General features: G+C 54.8%; 1 protein-coding gene across 2 annotated transcripts in view; it reads left to right on the top strand.

The window, feature by feature from the left end:
* Positions 1-12,975: 12,975 nt before the first annotated feature.
* The window catches only part of EXTL3 (exostosin like glycosyltransferase 3), a 171,575-nt gene continuing 166,788 nt past the window's right edge, over positions 12,976-17,762 (top strand). The window contains exon 1 of one of the 2 annotated variants that reach the window (XM_074582143.1): positions 12,976-13,257. The gene's annotated coding sequence lies outside the window, so the exon portion shown is untranslated. Of the gene's footprint in view, positions 13,258-14,716; positions 14,840-17,762 lie in introns of those variants that run through there. The other variant, XM_074582144.1, reaches the window with a different exon arrangement.

Raw genomic sequence — 17,762 nt, 5'->3', positions numbered from 1 at the left:
TTCATTCCCCACAGATTCACAGTAGAGAATTCTCAGTTTGGGCTTTTTTTTGTGTGTAAATAATCTGTTGGGGTACAGCAAGTCTTCGTTGACGCCGCAGGCAAAAGTCAAGGCACGTCTTGGATGGTGCAGGAGATCTTCTGAAGCATCTCCTGTGAGGTTCATTCCGCGTGAGGAAACACTGATTGCATTTAAACCTACCTCAGTAATTACTACAGATCATTGCTGGGAAATGAATACTTATTTTTTCATTGTCCTTACATAATTCCCTTTTTGACCCGTTTGAGGCATGTTGAAAAGCCTTTGTAGGCGCTTAGGTGGCACAACCTTGAGGGCAGGAATAGGGCAACAACCCGTGGTGCGAACTTCAGAGGCCTTCGCCCAGGGCAGAAACGGAGCTGCGCTGCAATTACTCATTTTAATTGTAGCTGCTGACACAAAGCAAAGCACGTAACCGTGCGCTCTGAAATCAAAGGTTGCTCTGGGAGTCACCGTGTCTTACAAATAGATTTACCGTGAACTGTCTTTCTTGCTTCCACCAGGCTTTTGCTCCAAAGGAGGAGCGCAAACCAAACCCAACAGGGAATAACAAAGCTTCGCAGCAGCTCCGCGCTCTCCGTAGTGGGAATCCAGGGCTGGAGGCTGCTGCACCGACCGCCCCGGGGCAGAGCAGACTCTGCCGTGCCGTTTGCTCAGCAAACAGCGCCGGGGGACGGCCGCAGGGATGACTGTCCAGATACCAGAGATCACCCCTCTCAAAGCAGATGGGGAGGAAAAAAAAATAATAAATCTTTTGAGCGACTGAACCTGGCGAAACTACAATTCCCCGTAAGCCACAAAGGTGAAACCCTTTATTATTTTTTTTTTTTTTATTTTCAAATTCAGCTTCTACTAAATAACTTGCCGCTCCAAAGGGACGATAGTTTTAGGAATCTGGATCTGCAAAAGGAGCCGGGTAGCTGAGTCTTCCTGAGCACTGTAACAACTAAATAAGCTCAAGTGTTTATGTTCGTCTTCTTGGCTCAATTTCCAGTACTACTTTTCTTTTCTTTTTTTTTTTTTTTTTTAAATCGTAGCAATGCTTTGACTTGTTTAGAGTCAGGGAGGGGAATGATGATGGAGGTTTGAAATACATCCTGCTGGAAATTTTGTTAATTTGTGAGGTTTAGTCCCCATATTGTTTCCAGATGGGAATCTCCGAGCTGCTCCTTGCTCGTGTATCCCGTACGCGGGGGGCAGACTCCTGTCACCCCGGAGAGGTGGTTAAAGTGTAAAACTCGAGTTCTGGCTGGGTTTGATGCCCCCATCCCCACCCCTGTAATCCCAAACCCTCCCTTTTATCTTCAACACCTGAATTAGCATGCCGCCCTCGATCTCTGCAAAGCGTTCCTTCCCGGGATTTCAGAGCCCTTTACCAAGGACTGTTCCAGGTTTCACGTGTAAGATTCCCCGGCCAGGGCACTCGCGGGGCTTCGGCTCCCGACTCATCGACTCAAGCGTCCCCAAGCCTGACCGCGGCCCAGCCGCCCTCTCTGGCAGGGGTACCGAAGCGTGTTTTTGGGGTGCTTTCCTATCTGGCACCCCCTGCTAACCATCGAGAGCTCCAGCCCAGGCGCCTGGTTTCCGGGACTGGTGCCAATCTTGAAATTCCTCCGGAGCTTCAACCCCCAGCCGGGACGGTAGTTCTGCAGTTGTCCCAACACCCCGGTTGCTTTGGGCTTGGGCCGACCTGATGTACCTGTGGCTGAACGCGCGTCCCTCGGGGTTGAACGGCGGTGCTTTGTCCCTCCCCAGCAGATGCATGTGCTAAAAGCCCGACCCTCTTTCCCTGGAAGCAGGCAGAGAAGTTGGACACAGCCCAGCTTGTCCAGCTCCTCCCGACGGCAGGTTAAGGTCCCTCCATCCTGCACGCACCACGGCCGCAGCCCCCCAGTACAGCTGTGCGAGATGGCGATATCAGAGCTTCCCATAAAATCCAGGGCTTCTTGTTCCCAGGGAGCTGAAGGTCCTGTTTTCTCCCATACGACGTGGCACGGCCTGCTCTGCTCCGAGACCTTTGCCGGCCTGTCCAGGCGCAGCAGGAGATGGCTGGGGGCTGCTGGGCTGCGGCTGGTGCACAGACACCGCCCCCATTGTCGCTGACGACAGATTCCCCCGCGTTTGCCACGTTCCTTCTTTCTTAATCCCTTCGTAGCTCTTGTGGTGCATTGAAATATCGCGAATGAGGGATGAGGTCACGTTGCGTGGAAAAGGCTGTCTCGGGAACCCCCCGCTGGATCGGTAGCGCTCATCTTTTTAAAGCGTAAAAAAATCCGACAGCAGCAAAAAGCCAGAGTGTTCAGTTGTAAATTTATTTGTCCGCTCTCAAGCGCTCTCTGTTTTCTTAGTGCTTAGACCTAAATTTTGCTACAGAAGCTTTAGAGAGAAGCGGAAATCCAGCCGCAGCCAAAGGGTTCCAGCAAGGAGGGGAGGGAAAACCCCTCGGGAAGGGCCCAGGGAGGCCACGAGAAGAGCCGGGCGAGTTGGGGCAGCCCTTAGAGCGATGCCCACCCTTCCCGGGGAGCCGACCCCGCAGCGCTGCGCCGGGGGGTGGGGACCCCAAAAAAGATGGCAATGGGGAGCGGGCAGCCCCGGCTGTACCGTGAAACCGGGGTGCGGAGCGGAGCCGCCCGAGCTCGCCTTGAACAGCAGGGTATCGAATTGAATGTGAAATTCCACTCCTTATCCCAATGCGCTTCGTTTATAACCGGCATCGGGATTTATTTTCAGCCGAGGCGGGATGTCTGATGTGGTTTTTGCCTGTTGCGAGCGGCTGTCAGGTCCGTGCGCTGGGGAACTCGGTGCATGTAACGGCGCTGCCACCTCTTCCAGCGCCGTCCCTTGACGCGCTCGCGTTCGTTTTGTAAGTTCAGCCATTTCCGAATGGGAGAGGAGGCAGCTTTCGTGTTCGTGGGGCCTGTAGGTAGGGGGTGCGCGCGGCTGTTGGCGTGGGGCAGTGCCTGGCCGGAGCTGACCTGACGTGCGCTCCGCTCTTGCTAGACTCGTTTGCAGTAGTCCAGTGTCGGTTTTGTAACGTTTTATTTTTAGCACTTTAACTGTGAGTGTACAAACTGATTCTGTTGTAGTAGGTGTACATTTTCATTTTAGACCTTTAGAAGTTTTTAATAAAACGATGGAAAAATCCTAGTCTCTTCGTCAACAGGCTCTCACACCCTCTCCCGTGTGCGTAACTACACCCCCCTCCCCCTTTTAAAAACCCAACTCAGAGGCAGCGAAGACTGAAATATTAAATTTTACCCTGGCTAGCGGCGCTCTGAATTTGAAGAAAGACTTTCTAGACTTAATCTTTCCCTAACATCTGTACTCGTGGACGCCGGGCACCCTTCCAGCAAACACAGAGCTCTCCGCAGACTTCGGGCCCTGGTTTGTTCCACCCTTTTTATGAGCAACAGACCACTCAAACCACCGGCACCTCGCGGGCGAAGAGAGGAGCGAGCTGAGGAACGGCGGCCGGGTTCGGGAGTGGGAATACTGTTTTGGGGGGGTTTTGTTGGGTTTCTTATTGCCAAATCAAACCCGAGAACAGGATGACTTACGGGTTTTTTTAAGTTGCTGTCTGGCATTCGGGCAGATACGTGGTTATTTCAGTCAAGTCTTGCATGGCTGGTGGTAAAATAACTCGTTTTAATAATCACAGATGGTTCTGTTTTAGCCAACGGTGCTGGTTTGGGTCTCATTAAGATAAATAACTCTGTTCAGGGATGTAACTTTAGGAGCTGCTGGGTAAGACACAGGTCCTGCAGGGCCACGCGGAGATGTGAAATCAGCCGGTGTGTGTGCGCACCCCCGCACAGCGTCCTCGGCAGAGCTGCTCCGTCCCAGAACTTCGGCCCCCCAGGGATGCTGCAACTGCAGCCCCTGAAGAGCCCTGGGGAGAGGTGGCAGCCGGGTATGGAAAACTCTTTGTAGGAAAAACCACAGGTAGGGCCGTGGCTGCCGAGCGCTGGGGACTCACGGAGTTGGTCTCGGGGACACTTCAAAGGTTCCTAAGGACCTGCCCCTCAGCAGGGATGGCAGAAGGGACAATATCCCTTCTCCTCCATCTTCCCTGAATTTAACCTCTTGCTGTTCTGGTTTGGGACCGTGCCGGCTCCAAAGCGGAGCAGCTGAAGAAATGATCTGCCTCGGCCTCCCGGGGCAGCCGGGGGGATTTCTCACCGCAGCTAAAACCATCGGGGGTGAGGAATCGGCGCTGACAGCATTTACCTTCCCGCGTCTGAGCTGCGCTGGCAGGTCCCAAAGGGGTTAATGTAGGGGACGAGGCGCTGGGGAGAAGATCGGAGTCATTTGGATTGCCCTCAGCCCCTGAGATGCAAAGTTTAAAGAGAGTTTTAATGACCTGCAGGCGAGAAAAACATGAGGATGAGCATGAAACAAGAACGAGCAGCTGAGAGGGGCTACGGCAGAGGCGGAGGCGGAGGGCAGCCCAGGCCCCGCTTCCTCCCCGGGCACAGGTTAAGGGCAGCGAATCTTAGTTGCTGTCGCGTTCCTGATGTGCCTTGACACCCTGTTTGCTGGTTTGGGTCCAGCTTGGCCCCTCAGCGCTGCCGGCTCCTGCCCTCCTTGCAATTTCTTCACCAGTTTGAAAGCAGCAGAGCACCCAGCCATGCACAAATCCTAAAGAAAATAACATCTCCGGGAAATCCTTGATAACAAAAAGACTGAAACAAAATGGGTGTAAATAGAAGGATCTTTTTAAAAAAGCCATTTTCTTTAGGCGTTATCGCCAGCTCAAAGCTGCTCCGGTGCAGCAGGACAAAGCCACCGGCCCTTCGGCGTGACCGTGTGCTGGATCCACGTTTCAGACGTGCTTTGCTACCGGTCCGACTGGTTTTTATGATAATACTCAGAGCGCGTTTGATTGATATTCAGTCTCCGGTTTCGGTGCCCGCGCGCGTTTGCCGCCTGTTCCCAACGGCCACATCCCACTCCCGCCGTCCCGCCGGCATCTCCTGCTCCCCCTCTGTCCCACCGGGACATCTCCGAGGGCTTCAGCTCGGCACAGGGAAAGCCGCTCGCTACTCGCCCATCCCTTTGCTTCTGTGTTTTATTAAATCCCACCTTCCACCGAGACCTTTTGCTTCACGCCCCCATTTATCGCCTCCGCAACCCTCCCCCCTCCCCGCAGCGCTTTGATGCATTTCAAACCGACTGCCTCCGCGTGGCTGCTGCCTTTAAAAGAGTTTCCTGGGTGGCCGGAACGTCTCCGGAGGGGATGCTGCGGGGACGCTCGGCAAGCTGGAGGTGTCACGGCACCTGAAGCGGTGGGAAAGCTGAAGAAGGATGGATCTGCGGTGCCAAGTGGTTGCCAGCCTCATCCCAAGCTGCTGTAATGTAACATTTGTAACATTTTTAGACAATTTATACAATTTATAACATAATAATAGTAATACAGTAAAATTCAATATAATGCAATATAATCCACCGATTTAATATGCAGATATATAAAAATACTAAAAATATATTTCAAAATATATAAAGTGTAATAAATATGGCCAAACAATAACCACGTCACACAGACCTATATGCCAATATATCCATAGATCCAACATCGCCCAGAGCCCCAGCACCCGGCAGGGACTCGCACCCTCGGAGCGAAGCTGCCCGGTGCGAGGCGCAGAGGTTACGTTTAGGTGCTTTAATTCCGCATCTCCAGCTCCCAGGATTAGGCTGATGTCTTCTTTTTTTTCCCCTCCCCGTCACCTTTCTCCCTGATTTCTGAATTTTTTTTAGGGTTTGAGGTTTGGTTCCTCCATCATCTTTCGGGGGTTACGCTGGTTTAATGGCAACAATGATGATGGTTTCACCCTCCTCAGCCGGCAGCTCCCAGGGCAGGGGCCGCAGGCGCAGGTGAGAAGAGCAGCCGATGTATTTTTTAATTTCACATCGCTCTGCACAAGGACCAGGAGGACGAGGAGGATGCAGGGTCCTGTCCACAGCTCACGGCTCTGCCAAAAACAAGGGGCTTCAGATACAGTTTTGGTTCTCAGAGCTTCAGACATTTACTTTATTTCTTACTGATTTGTCTTGAGACCTACAAAAGACCCTTTGTTTTCTATCTTTTGAACCCATCCTGTTTGGCGTAGACGTATCCTCCGCTGCGTCTCGTGTTTGTTGGCCCGGCGCTGGTGCGGAGGGTTCCAGCTTTTGGGAGAATGTGCTGAAAAAATCCCTTAAGGCCCTGAGTTGCAACATAATCGAGCTACAAATCCCACCTGGAATCTGTCAGAAGCGACGAGCCCCGACATACCCCCGCCGAGCTCCCGTGACGCCTTCAAAGCCCTCTGATCTCCTCCGTGGAAACGCTGCCGTCAGATAAGGCTCGGCCCCTGCCAAAAGACGTGAAACATCTGCTTGGCTGCAGAAAGCGGGATTAGACGAAAGCTAACCTTGCGCCTGATTTTTAATTTCTTTGGGGGGCAACAGGCTCCTCGTGCCAGTTCTCCCTTGCATGGGGGTTTAGGCTTTCATGGTGGTCCCCGAACCCCGAGGACGAGGTGCTGCCAAGCCCTTGGGGACGGTGGCACCAACGCACGGAGGGAGCAGGGCCGGCGATGTGCCAGCTCGTGGAAGAGCAACAAAATCTGGGACTAACCAAGTATTTGGACCCCATTGAAAACAAGAAGCCATCTTTATATTTCAAATCTTTTTTTCCGCTTGGAAAGTTTCTCCCTAAATGCAACTCTGAAGCAGCCAGGTGTCCAGAAAAGCTCCTGGAGCTCCCTGGGGGACCCGAACCTGATGGCAGTCCAATGAACCGTGAGCCCCCGGTGCTGCTGGGGCTTGTCTCGGCAGAGGAAGGGTTAACGCTGGTTTTTGGGTGCCTTTAACTGTGAGCAAAAACCCCGAATCCTGCCAAACCTCGTTAGCCCGTGAGCAGGGTGAAGGGCAGGGACGCTAATTGGAGTGACGGCCTCGCCGCGGCAGCCTCCGGAGCTGTGATAAATTAGCAGCGGCACAAGGAGGTGCTGAGCTTTGCTGCCATTAACAGGTGCTGGGTCACCCCCAGCCCCCCCAAAACCCCGAACCCCCGTCACTCGCTGTGAGTCACCCTCCCGACCTCTCCGGGGCGGCATTTTCTCCATTTGATCCGTCTCCGTGCAGCATCGGCAGCGGGAAGCGCAAAGGCAACCCGTGTCCCCTGGGCCGTGGTGGGATCTGGGGCCCCCCCATCCCACACCCCGGTATCCTGGGGAGGGGCTGCAGACTGCGGGATTACGGCCATTGGGATAACGGGGGAAACCGTGGAGCAGCTGCTGCTGGAAAAGCCGTGACCGGCTGGACTGAAACTTTTGTATTTGCTGGGAGCCCAGGAGAGAGGAGCCCTGCGGCCCCGGCAGCGCCGGTGGCTGTCATGGGTGTCTCCTTCCCCCGCTCCAGCCGCAGTAAATCAAACTCCCAGTGCTGCCCCCGCCCCAGACCCTCTGGGCTTTGCATTAATCAAATTAGTGGATGAGGGACGTAAGGGAGCAGACAAAGAGCTCCACCATCCCGCAAGCTCATGTGCACCCCTCCAGGGCAGAGGCTGGGCTCAACCCGGCTCCCAGTGCCAGGTGAGACCGTGTCCTCATCCTCCCCGTGTCCTCGTCCTCCCCATGTCCTCGTCTTCCCCATGTCCTCATCCTCCCCGGCTCCCACTGTAAGCAGAGCTCGTTGTAACACATTTGCTCCGCTCTGCGCCCTGTTTCCCCGAGCACAAACCATCCTTAAAGGCCTTTCCTCCCTCCCAGGACAGCGGGGAAACGGGGGGCCTTGTAAAAGAGCTCTTGGAGCAACCAGGGTGCGGGGAGGATGCAGGGATGGAGGGATGCTCGCAGGGAGGGAGGGATGGATGCGCATGGGTATGGAGGGATCCGGGTATGGAGGGATCCTCATGGGGATGGAGGGATGCTCCTGGGGAGGAATGGATGCTTGTGGGGTGGAAGGATGCTCACAGGGAGGGAGGGATGCTTGTGGGGATGGAGGGATGCTCATGAGGATGGAGGGATACTCACAGGGAGGGAGGGATGTTTGTGGAGATGGAGGGATACTTGTGGGGAGGAATTGACGGTCGTGGCGATGGAGGGATACTCACAGGGAGGGAGGGATGCTCCCAGGGACAGAGGGATGCTCCTGGGGATGGCTGCTCATGGCAAGGAGAGTGGGGCCTTGAGGCAGCTTGAGATCTTGCCTGCCTGGAGCGAAGACAACGAGCCCGGGCTTGCAAAGCTGTTGACTGGTGTAAATACCTTGTGGGACCAAACTGGGCGGGTTACTGGAGGGTGTTATGGAAGAAGCCACGGTGTGTTAATCCTGTGCAAGGTCCTGAGCACGGGCAGTGTCCCACACCATCCCTCGGGTGGCTGCTGCTCGGGACAGTTTGGCAGGACCCACCGCAGCTTTTCCACCCAAAGTCCAGAGCAAAAACCCCTCTGTCACCCCCAAAAAGGAAGAGCTCGGTGGAAGTGCGAGGTCCCATCCCGGCAGGGCTGAGCACCAGCCCGGGCAGCGTCTGCCCTGGCAAAGGCGCTGGGTTTGGGGAGCCCACAGGGAAAAACCCTCGGAGTCGGGAAGGCTGCGGGGAATCATCCCAAAAAAAGCAGCATCTCCAGAGGTCAGCTGGGATTTTTAATGCAATAGTGCCACCCTGTGCACTGTGCGAGCCCTGGGCTGCGGTGACAAAGCGGCACCGATGGCCCAAGTGGCCTTGGCTGGGACATGGGTGGGTGACAGGCGGGATGGGGTCCCCCAGCACAGTGCGGGGGTGGCACTGGGGATCAAAACACCCAGGGGTGGGAGATGTGGGCATCGGCAGGGCAGCAGCGATCACCCGCCGCAGGGAAGGGGTGACGGCTGTGTCCCCGTGGGAATCACCCCATCCTGTTGCAGTCGGGGTCCTGCAGATGCCAAAAGCGCCTGTGGTTTGTAGGGACGCCATGAAAGCTGGAGAAACACGAAATACACAGAAATCGCATCAAACCTTGTGCTTTCTCCAGCTGCAAAAGGGAGTTTTATGCTGTTTTATGCTCTTATCTATCTTTGCTGGTAGCTCACACCGGTAAGTGGCTCCCGGACCGTGCAGTCCCCTCCTCTGCTCCATGTCCTGCCCTGGAGGGAGATGCAGGGGGGACATGGAACATCCCATCTCTGACCCTGCGAGGGGAGTCCCGTGTCCCCTGCCCTTCCCTGAGCCCTGCGAAGGGCCAGCACCACCTGGGACAAACCTCCTGCGGGCTATTTGGGATTATTTAGTTGTCACACTGTATTTGATGGCCCATAGGAGGGTTGGGGGGTGGAAGCGGTTATTTTGTGCCCAGAGGGAGAGGTGTTTAAGGCAGCGGCAACGCATCCCACAGTCCCACTGCTGGACAAGCTACAGCAGCAAGGACGGATGGGAGACAGGTGTCTCCCCAGCACCCCAGGGACCAAAGACACCCCAACGGGTGTCTCCCCGACACCCCATGCATCCGAGCTCAGCTCAGCTTGTGTGAGATGAGCATCCAGGAGCGGGGAGTGGAGCGATGCTCTGGTTTCAGCTTCCCAGAATTTCTTCCGGTGGAGAATTTCAACCCACCATCACGACCCAACTCCCTCCGTGCCCACGTACCCCAGAGGCCGTTTCAGGGCGTCAAACGGGGACAAGAAGCTTTTGGGACAAGACCCCTCTGCCCCTGAGTGGCTTTAGGGTCAGGCTCTGCTATTTTTGGCACGTCCCAAAGGTGCACATGCATAAGGGTGTATGTGCAGACGTGGGCATGGCCACGTATGGCCACCCCATACGGTCCCGTTGAGGCTGTTGAGAGGGTCAGGACAGCCCCTCTGGGTACCTTCCCATCCTATAGGGTCCATATGGGATCGCCGTGCCCCTAAAGCTGGTGGAGGGATTTGTTGGACGTACAGCTGGAGGGAAGGAGAAAGCTGTGCAAATAAATACAGAGCAGCATTTGCACGCTGCCGAATAACGGGGAGGGAGGTGGTTTTGCAGCCCCTCGCTGGTACGATGCACGCCCCCAGCGAGGCTTGAGACGCAGCCGCCTCCCTCCGCTCGGATCAGAAAGGCTAATCCCCTGGGAATAATAGACGTAAGCCTCTTAGCCGGCCATGCTGTCAATGCCCGTCGCTGATGAGCTGATTAAAATCAAATGGAAAAGATTAAACTCACCCCTTCCAGGTACCCCCGGGGCCGCTCTGGTGGCAGGCGATGGAGAGGAGAAGCTCCTCGGTGGGCTCGGTGGCTTCACTCTGCCCTGTCCGTCTGTCCATCACGGGTCTATCCAGACCTGGGTGCTCCGTAGCCAGGAGGGATGTTTCGAGCCTTTGTAATCTCTGCAAATCCCCTCCCTGTGCCGCACCAGGAGGTCCCGGCAGCAACCGGCCCCTTTGAAGACAACAGATTATTCGTGTCCAAGCTGCCAACTGGAGCTAGAGGAAACGGTGCCAGAAAAATCAGTTACGGGCAAAATTTCCTGAAAGGGACCCCCTGTCCAGGTCCTTGGTCAGCCCTGGGGGACAGCCCCAGTGTTTTACTTTATTTAAGGAATTCTCTGAAACAGCTATTGCCGCTCCAGACACGAGACTTGGCAAACACACCATGTCATAGCAGAAAAACATGGGATTGCCTTGGATTTGAGACATTTCTGCGGCCCCCCACCCCAGAATTTGTCCAAGTGATGCTTGGGAAGGGGACCGTGATCTCCCCAGAGTCAAATCCACGCTCCTGGGAAGCAACAGGAGCGTGTGGAAGGCCTCATGTGAACAGAGCCAACAGAATGGGGAATTTGGTTAAAAAAGAGGCTCTTTGAGTCAGAGCAAGCTACCAGCAGGGTTTGAAAGGTCACTTCACACCTGCAGCAGATGCAGGGTGTCACTGGAAAGCCTGGTCCTACCTGCAAGGTTGCCCATGGTCACTCCACTGCTCTTCCCTGGTAAAGAAGAGAGACAAAGCTGGAGGTCAAGCCGCGTGCACACCCGCTTGGCTGTGCCTCTTCCACTGATTCCTTCAGCAGTTCTCTGTCACTGCTGGTGGCTCTTTGCCAGGTCTTGTCCGTGACCTGCTGTTGCTTCCGCTGTTGGGTTGTTCAGCCTGGAGAAGAGAAGGGTCCAGGGAGACCTTAGAGCCCCCTTCCAGTCCCTAAAGGGGCTCCAGAAAAGCTGGGAACAGACTTTTTTGCAGGGCCTGTTGTGATAGGACAAGGGGTGATGGCTTTAAACTAAAAGAGGGAAGGTTTAGACTAGATCTCAGGAAGAAATGTTTCACAATGAGGGTGGTGAGCCCCTGGCCCAGGTTGCCCAGAGAAGCTGTGGCTGCCCCGTCCCTGGAAACATCCCAGGCCAGGTTGGACGGGGCTCTGAGCAACCTGCTCTAGTTGAAGATGTCCCTGCTCATGGCAGGGGGTTGGATTAGATGCCCTTTAAAGGTCCCTTCCCACCCAAACCATTCTGTGATTCTATGAAAAAATCAAGAATTATATTAGAGGAGCCCACTGCAAACTGGAAATGTGGATCAAAGCATGGGGGATCTCCTGTTGACCCCCCTGCAGAGCGGTATTTGGGATATAACCCCATTTTTGGGGCAATCCCACCCTGGCTGGTCCTGCTCTGTCGTGGTCATCACCCCTTTGAGATCCCTTTTCTTCAGGGTTTTACTGAATTATTGGTTAGCCTTTGAGTAGGGTCCCGCCGCTGGGCTCAGCAGAGCAAAGCTCCTCCAGCGGTGACCTGGGGAGGTGACATCTCCTGAAAGCCACAAAACCTTGTTAATATTTAGTCGATCCTTCCACAGAGCTGCATTAATTACCCATCCGAGCTGTATTAATTGCTTGTCCAAGCAGCATAAGCAGAGAGGGGAGGAGATGCTTGTGGGGAGAAGTAGGGCAGAAAAAGTCGGGGCTGGGACTGGGGCTGTGACCCAGAGACCCCCAGCTCCACCCTGGCCCCACACCCCTCCTGCAGCACCCATAGGATATCTATAGCACATCTATGCATTTCTATAACCCTATATCACTCTGTATGTGTGTCACGCTATAAAGGGACTACTCAGTCTTGCACCCCAAAAGCCGATGTGCCCCAACATCTGCCCCTTCCTCTCCAAACCGCTGTGTCCCACCGCGCTTATTTTCTTGGAGGTGTTTTAAGCCCCTTTTTGGGGGCGGTTTTGGGGTGGTGGGTGGGAATGGGCCGAGATTTGGGGCACTGGGTGAGAGCAGGCAGAGATTTGGGGTGCTGCACTGGCACGGCGGAGAGAAGCAGCACAGAACCCCCCTGCTCCCCAGCACCCCCCATTTGAGAACCCCCCCTGCTCCCCAGAACCCCCCATTTGAGAAGCCCCCCTTCTCTCCAGCACTCCCCATTTGAGAAACCCCCCCTGCTCCCCAGAACCCCCCATTTGAGAAACCCCCCTGCTCCCCAGCACTCCCCCTTTGAGAACACCCCCTTCTCCCCAGCACCCTCTATTTGAGAACCCCCCCTGCTCCCCAGAACCCCCCATTTGAGAACCCCCCCTTCTCCACAGCACCCTCTGAGAACCCCCCCTGCTCCCCAGAACCCCCCCTTTAAGAAGCCCCCCTTCTCTCCAGCACCCCCCTTTTGAGAAGCCCCCCTTCTCCCCAGACCCCCCCATTTGAGAAGCCCCCCTTCTCCCCAGCACCCCCCTTTTGAGAAGCCCCCCTTCTCCCCAGCACTCCCCCTTTGAGAACCCCCCCTTCTCCCCAGAACCCCCCATTTGAGAAGCCCCCCTTCTCCCCAGCACCCCCCTTTTGAGAAGCCCCCCCGCCCCCCAGCACCCCTCTTTTGAGAACACATCCCCCCCAATTCCATGTAGGGGGTCAGAGCCCACCAGGGGTGTGGGACCCAGATGGGGATTATTGGGGGGGGTTCATATAGATTAACGTCCATATATATCATACAGATTACTGTCCATATATATACACATACACACATACCATATATATATACACACACACATATATATATATATGCCCAAGTCACCGCCCAGGTGGCAGGGACCCCCCCCGCCCCTTCCCACCCGAGGGGCACACCCCCCCCTCCGGAGGACCTGCCACCAGAGGGCACCGCGCCCCCATTTTTGGGTGCCGCTTCCCAGAATGCAGCGAGCCGGGCCGGGGGCTCCGCGCCGCTCCGCACGCCGGGCTGCGGCCGCAGGGCGAGCGCCGAGCTCCGCGCAGCCCCCGCGCAGCCCCGCGCAGCCCCCGCCGCCAGGTGAGTGCTGCCCCCAGGGCCAGCTCGGCTACTTCGGGTGGCTTATTTTATTTTATTGCTTTATGTTTGATTTTAATGGTTTTACTTATTTTATTTTTTCTAATTATTTTGTTTTGTCTTATATTTTTTATTTATTTTATTTCATTTTACTCTATTTTATTTTGCTCTATTTTATTTTATTTTTATTTACTTATTTTAATTTTTTATTTATTTATTTTATTTTACTTTATAATCCCTCCCCCCTCCGCCCCCGGCACAGGAGGGGGACCCCGGGCTCCGCCGGGGAGCGGCACCATCCCCTCCCGGGATGGTTCCCGGCTGGAGGGGACCCATCACCCCCCCACACTTTCCCGTCCCCATCCCGGGCTGGGGGAATGTCCCCGGGGCTGGGGGATTTTCGGTGCTTGCAGGGAGGCAGCGTGGGCGGCGGGGTGAGCCCTGGCTGGGCTGGCGGCTGCCTCCTTCGTGGGGGGGGGGGGGGGGGATTGGATATTCACCCAGCTCCCCCAAAGTTAGGGGAAACTTGTGCCTGTGGCTCTGGGGTGGGACTGGCTCGTCTCCGGGATGGTGCAATGTAAACCAGGCTTAACGTGAAAGCAGCTGTTTAAATAGCGGGCGAGGGATCCTCTGCCCCCGATGAAAGTTGCTTTAGAGTTTGGCAATTTGGGGCCATGGGGGATGCCAGGAAAACTGGCCGCTTTGAAAGGGCTTTTGAGCCGCAAGGAGAAATCCCAGCGGGGAGGGAGAACCCGGGATGGCCGGAGAGGAGGTGAGTGGCCCCCGAAAGCGGAGGAATGGCTTTGGCTTCCCCTTAGAGAGGGATGTGGGGAGCCCATAGCTGCCGGTTTAGTGGTACCTCTCCATTGTTTGGCTGTGGCTGCGTTAACTCCTTGTCCCGGGATGTGAACCGGGAGAGCGCGGGGAGAGCAGGAGGGCTTGGAGGAGTCGGGACGCCCCAGTCTCGCTTCTTTGCCCAGTTCCCCCTTCGTGTGATGGATCTGGAGGTGCTCAGGATTCACCAGCTCCCTCAAATTGTGTTTTGCGTCGATTGATTGGTTAAAAACCAAAATTTTGCACAAAAGCGCCCAGCCAGAGAAGCATTAAAGAAATTTTTCTGTGCCAGGGATGGAAGTTGGACACGGGCTAAAGCAAATAAACTTGTATTTCATCATGCTGGGGTTGGGTTTCTTTGTTTTCCATCCTGCTCTGGGCAGTCTGGGCTCCTTACGGCCATGCATGTTTCCACGTCCAACCTTTACCTTCAAACTCCTCTCAGCGGCCGAGGAAAAAAACTTCTGCTCCCTCCTGCAAACCTCACTCCCTACGGAGGCTGCTCTGTTCTCTGACTCCCGCACGCTCTTCCTTTGGGTGTTTCTCCTCTCGGTTGACGCGGGGAGGGGTTTTGCAGGGTTTTTCCTCCAGCCCCATCCCCAGAAAGCAGCTCAGGACCAGGCTGAGGGATGCTGCAGATGTGGAAAGCGCGAGCGCGGCTGACCTGACAGCGGCTGTGCGTCAGTCGGGGCTGTGCGCTCTGCCCAGGGATGCGTGACGGCTTCGTGGCTCCTGCTGCTCAGCTCGAGAGGTAAAGGAGGCTGTAAATGAGGGAAGCTGGTGTTATTTCTGTCCCTGGAAGGGGTGTTAGAAAAAAAAAAAAAGCCCTGATGTATTTCTCTACCCATCCCCACTGCTGCAGACCTGGCCGGGTCCGCGAGCTGGAGCCCAGATGCATCCCAGCGAGGGCAGGAATGTGCCTCCCCAACGCAGGAGCCGAGGGGCGAGGGGGCTTCAGGGCTGGCGGCGCCGGTACATATCATTTATATGGGGCTGTAAATGATGACGGTTGTTTGCGCGGAAACCTCAAGGAAGAGCTTTCGCCTTGCTGGAAGAGCCCGTGCGGTCCCAGCGACACAGGATGGGCCCCATGTATGTGTGGGAGCGGCAGGATTGAGGTGTGGGATGTGTGAGGAGATGCGGACCCCTGCCATCCTGGCGGGTGGTAAAGATCAGGGATGCTGGGGAAAGCAGGATATCAGTGGGGGAGGGGGTGGAAATCAAAATTGAATGATGTGTTGCACCCTGATGTGCTCTTCCAAAATAAACGATGGGGGACGTGAGCCCGCTGACCCCGTAGCGATGGGCCAGGGGGAGCCTGTGGCTTCTTTGCTGCAATGATGCCAGCACAGAATCTGCGGCTGAGACTTAAAATCAGTGTGATTTGTTAAATGTATTCCATCGTCTTACAAGAAAGCAGATGAAACGTAGGTGCCAATGTCTAAAGTGCATGCAAAATGCTGTTACATTGGGAGGGAGGATTTTTACATACTGCGCAGGTTCCCATCCATTAGTCATAATATTTCCAGAACGCAGGGGGATTTTTAACCGCACGTGCACTTGCATTTCCATATGAACGCATGCATGGGAAGCAAAATTGGAGGTAACATGAGGGAACAGAGAAATCCAGGTGGGTTTTTCCCCAGAAGGACCCCTCGCTCTCCAAGAGGGGCCTCCAGCTGATCAGTCCTGGCTTCCCAGCATTTGTGGCCGGGGTAGGTGATGTTTTCTTTTCTCCAACACGTTTTTGACTTCTTTATGCCAGTCTTCACGCTTTGGGTGTAGGGAGGATGGAAATGTAATCATCCCAGTAGAAATGTTTGACATTTGTAGCAGATAAAGCCAAATGTAGACAGTTGCTGTGATCTGTCTCCTTTTTGCTGAGTTTAAGTGGAGGCAGGAGGGGATTTAGGCTGGAGAGGGAGAAAGAAGGTGGCACACGCACCCCCTCATGTCACGGTGACATCCAGCTCTGGGGTTTTTTAGCAGAAATACATCTGTGGGAACAGGCTCTTTCCAGCTTCACTCCTGCCCAGGAACTTGCATCAATCGTATCCAGCAAAAATCTGAAGGTGAGGGAACCTCTGCTCCCGTGTCACCAACATCAATTTTTGTGGCAGCTGTGATTTGATCACTGGGGATCCCAAAAAGGATTTTGTGGTTGCTGGCTGAGTTGGAATTGGAGGTTCATGGTTGCTTCCTTCATCTCTTCTATTTCTCTGGTCTCCCTTGGGAAAAAGAAAAGACTTTCCAGTCCCATGTCAGTATTTGTCTGTATTATGTCTGCAGTTGTTGTGTGGTGGACCCCGGGACCAGCTGGCTGGAAATGATCAAACAGAAGGTTTTGTGATGTGTGCTACCTCTTAGCAGGACCAGGACAGGGTCCTGGTGGCCTTTTGGATGGTAGAGAAGAGGTGGGCGCTGGTGGCTATCACACGGGGTAGACACAGCTGCCGACCACTCCCTACCCAGGGATGTCTCTTTCTGTATATGCCATTTCCTTAATTTCTTTCCCAAACATCCGCTGGCTTTTCCCAGAGAAGAGGTGCTGGGATGTCCAGTTACGACGGGGGCAGAAGGAGATGGTGGCATCTTGCCCGGCTTTTCCCTGGGCTGTGGGCCACCCTCCTGCCCTTTCCATATTCCCCTGGAGAAACCACAGGGTTTGCCATGGAACATGGCCTGGGGATTCTTTTTCCTCCAAAATGAGTCTGAACCTGTCCTGTGGTGATGCAAAACCTTCAGCTGCTTGCCCAGGCCATTCTTTAAAAATAAAAGCAGGTTTTTAACTGCTTTTCCCCCACAAAATAGGGGGGTGTTGGTATCTGGGACTCTCACTGGGTTGTGTTCCTGACAGTTAGGGGATGGCTCTCTTCTTACTAGTTAATAAGGCAATGTTTATAATAGGAAATGAATAGGAAATGCTTAAATTAATTAATTAAATTAATAGGAAATGCTAAGGAGCATTTGCCCTTTCCTGTGGCTGCCGAGGGGTGATCTCCACACAAGCCTTGGCTGGAGGTTGGAGCCGTCGGAGCCAGCGGCAGCCCAGATGTAGGAGCGGAGGGTCTCACTGGGGAGCTGGGAGCCCCGATTTGGACATCCCGGTTTCACCGGGGGAGCATTCGCTCACCAGCCAAGCAGCCGGCATGGCGAGGTGCGCATCCAGCTCTCGGCGGGAGCTGGCAGCAAAGCGATGCTCGCTTTTGGTCTGATCTGGCTGGGAGGTGGAACCGCATCCTGGTGCCAAATGAGGACAAACTCCTTATTTGTGCGAATACAGCAGAAGGAGGGATCGCTTCCAGTGATGTAAAGGGACCGAAAGGAGGCAAAAGGAGTGATGAGAAAGCACGAGATGGGTGCAGGTTGTTCAGGGCCTCCATCAACCCTGACCTCACCTCCAGCGTGGCCTTAGGAACAAACCGATCCGCCTTCAGAGCATGCTACAGATAGCGTTGGACTTGTCCTCCTGCCTCTTGGTGGGAATTCCTTCGGTGAGGCTCCCCTGGATCAACTTTAAGCCGTCTGCCAGCACTAAACCGGGCAAAGTGGCTGCAGAGAGCAAAGAAACCACCTGGGAATCGCTTTGCTTCTCGGACTGGCTTTGCTAGCTTGGAATCAAATCTGTCCCCACGAGCCGCGGCGGGGAGGTCACGCACTGGGTTGCAGGGCAG

The sequence above is a fragment of the Larus michahellis genome, chromosome 3 (assembly GCF_964199755.1).
Source record: "Larus michahellis chromosome 3, bLarMic1.1, whole genome shotgun sequence".
In the NCBI taxonomy this organism is placed as follows: Eukaryota; Metazoa; Chordata; class Aves; order Charadriiformes; family Laridae; genus Larus; species Larus michahellis.
The sequence above is the reverse complement of the archived record's forward strand: the minus strand, read 5'-3'. Positions and strand labels throughout refer to the sequence as shown.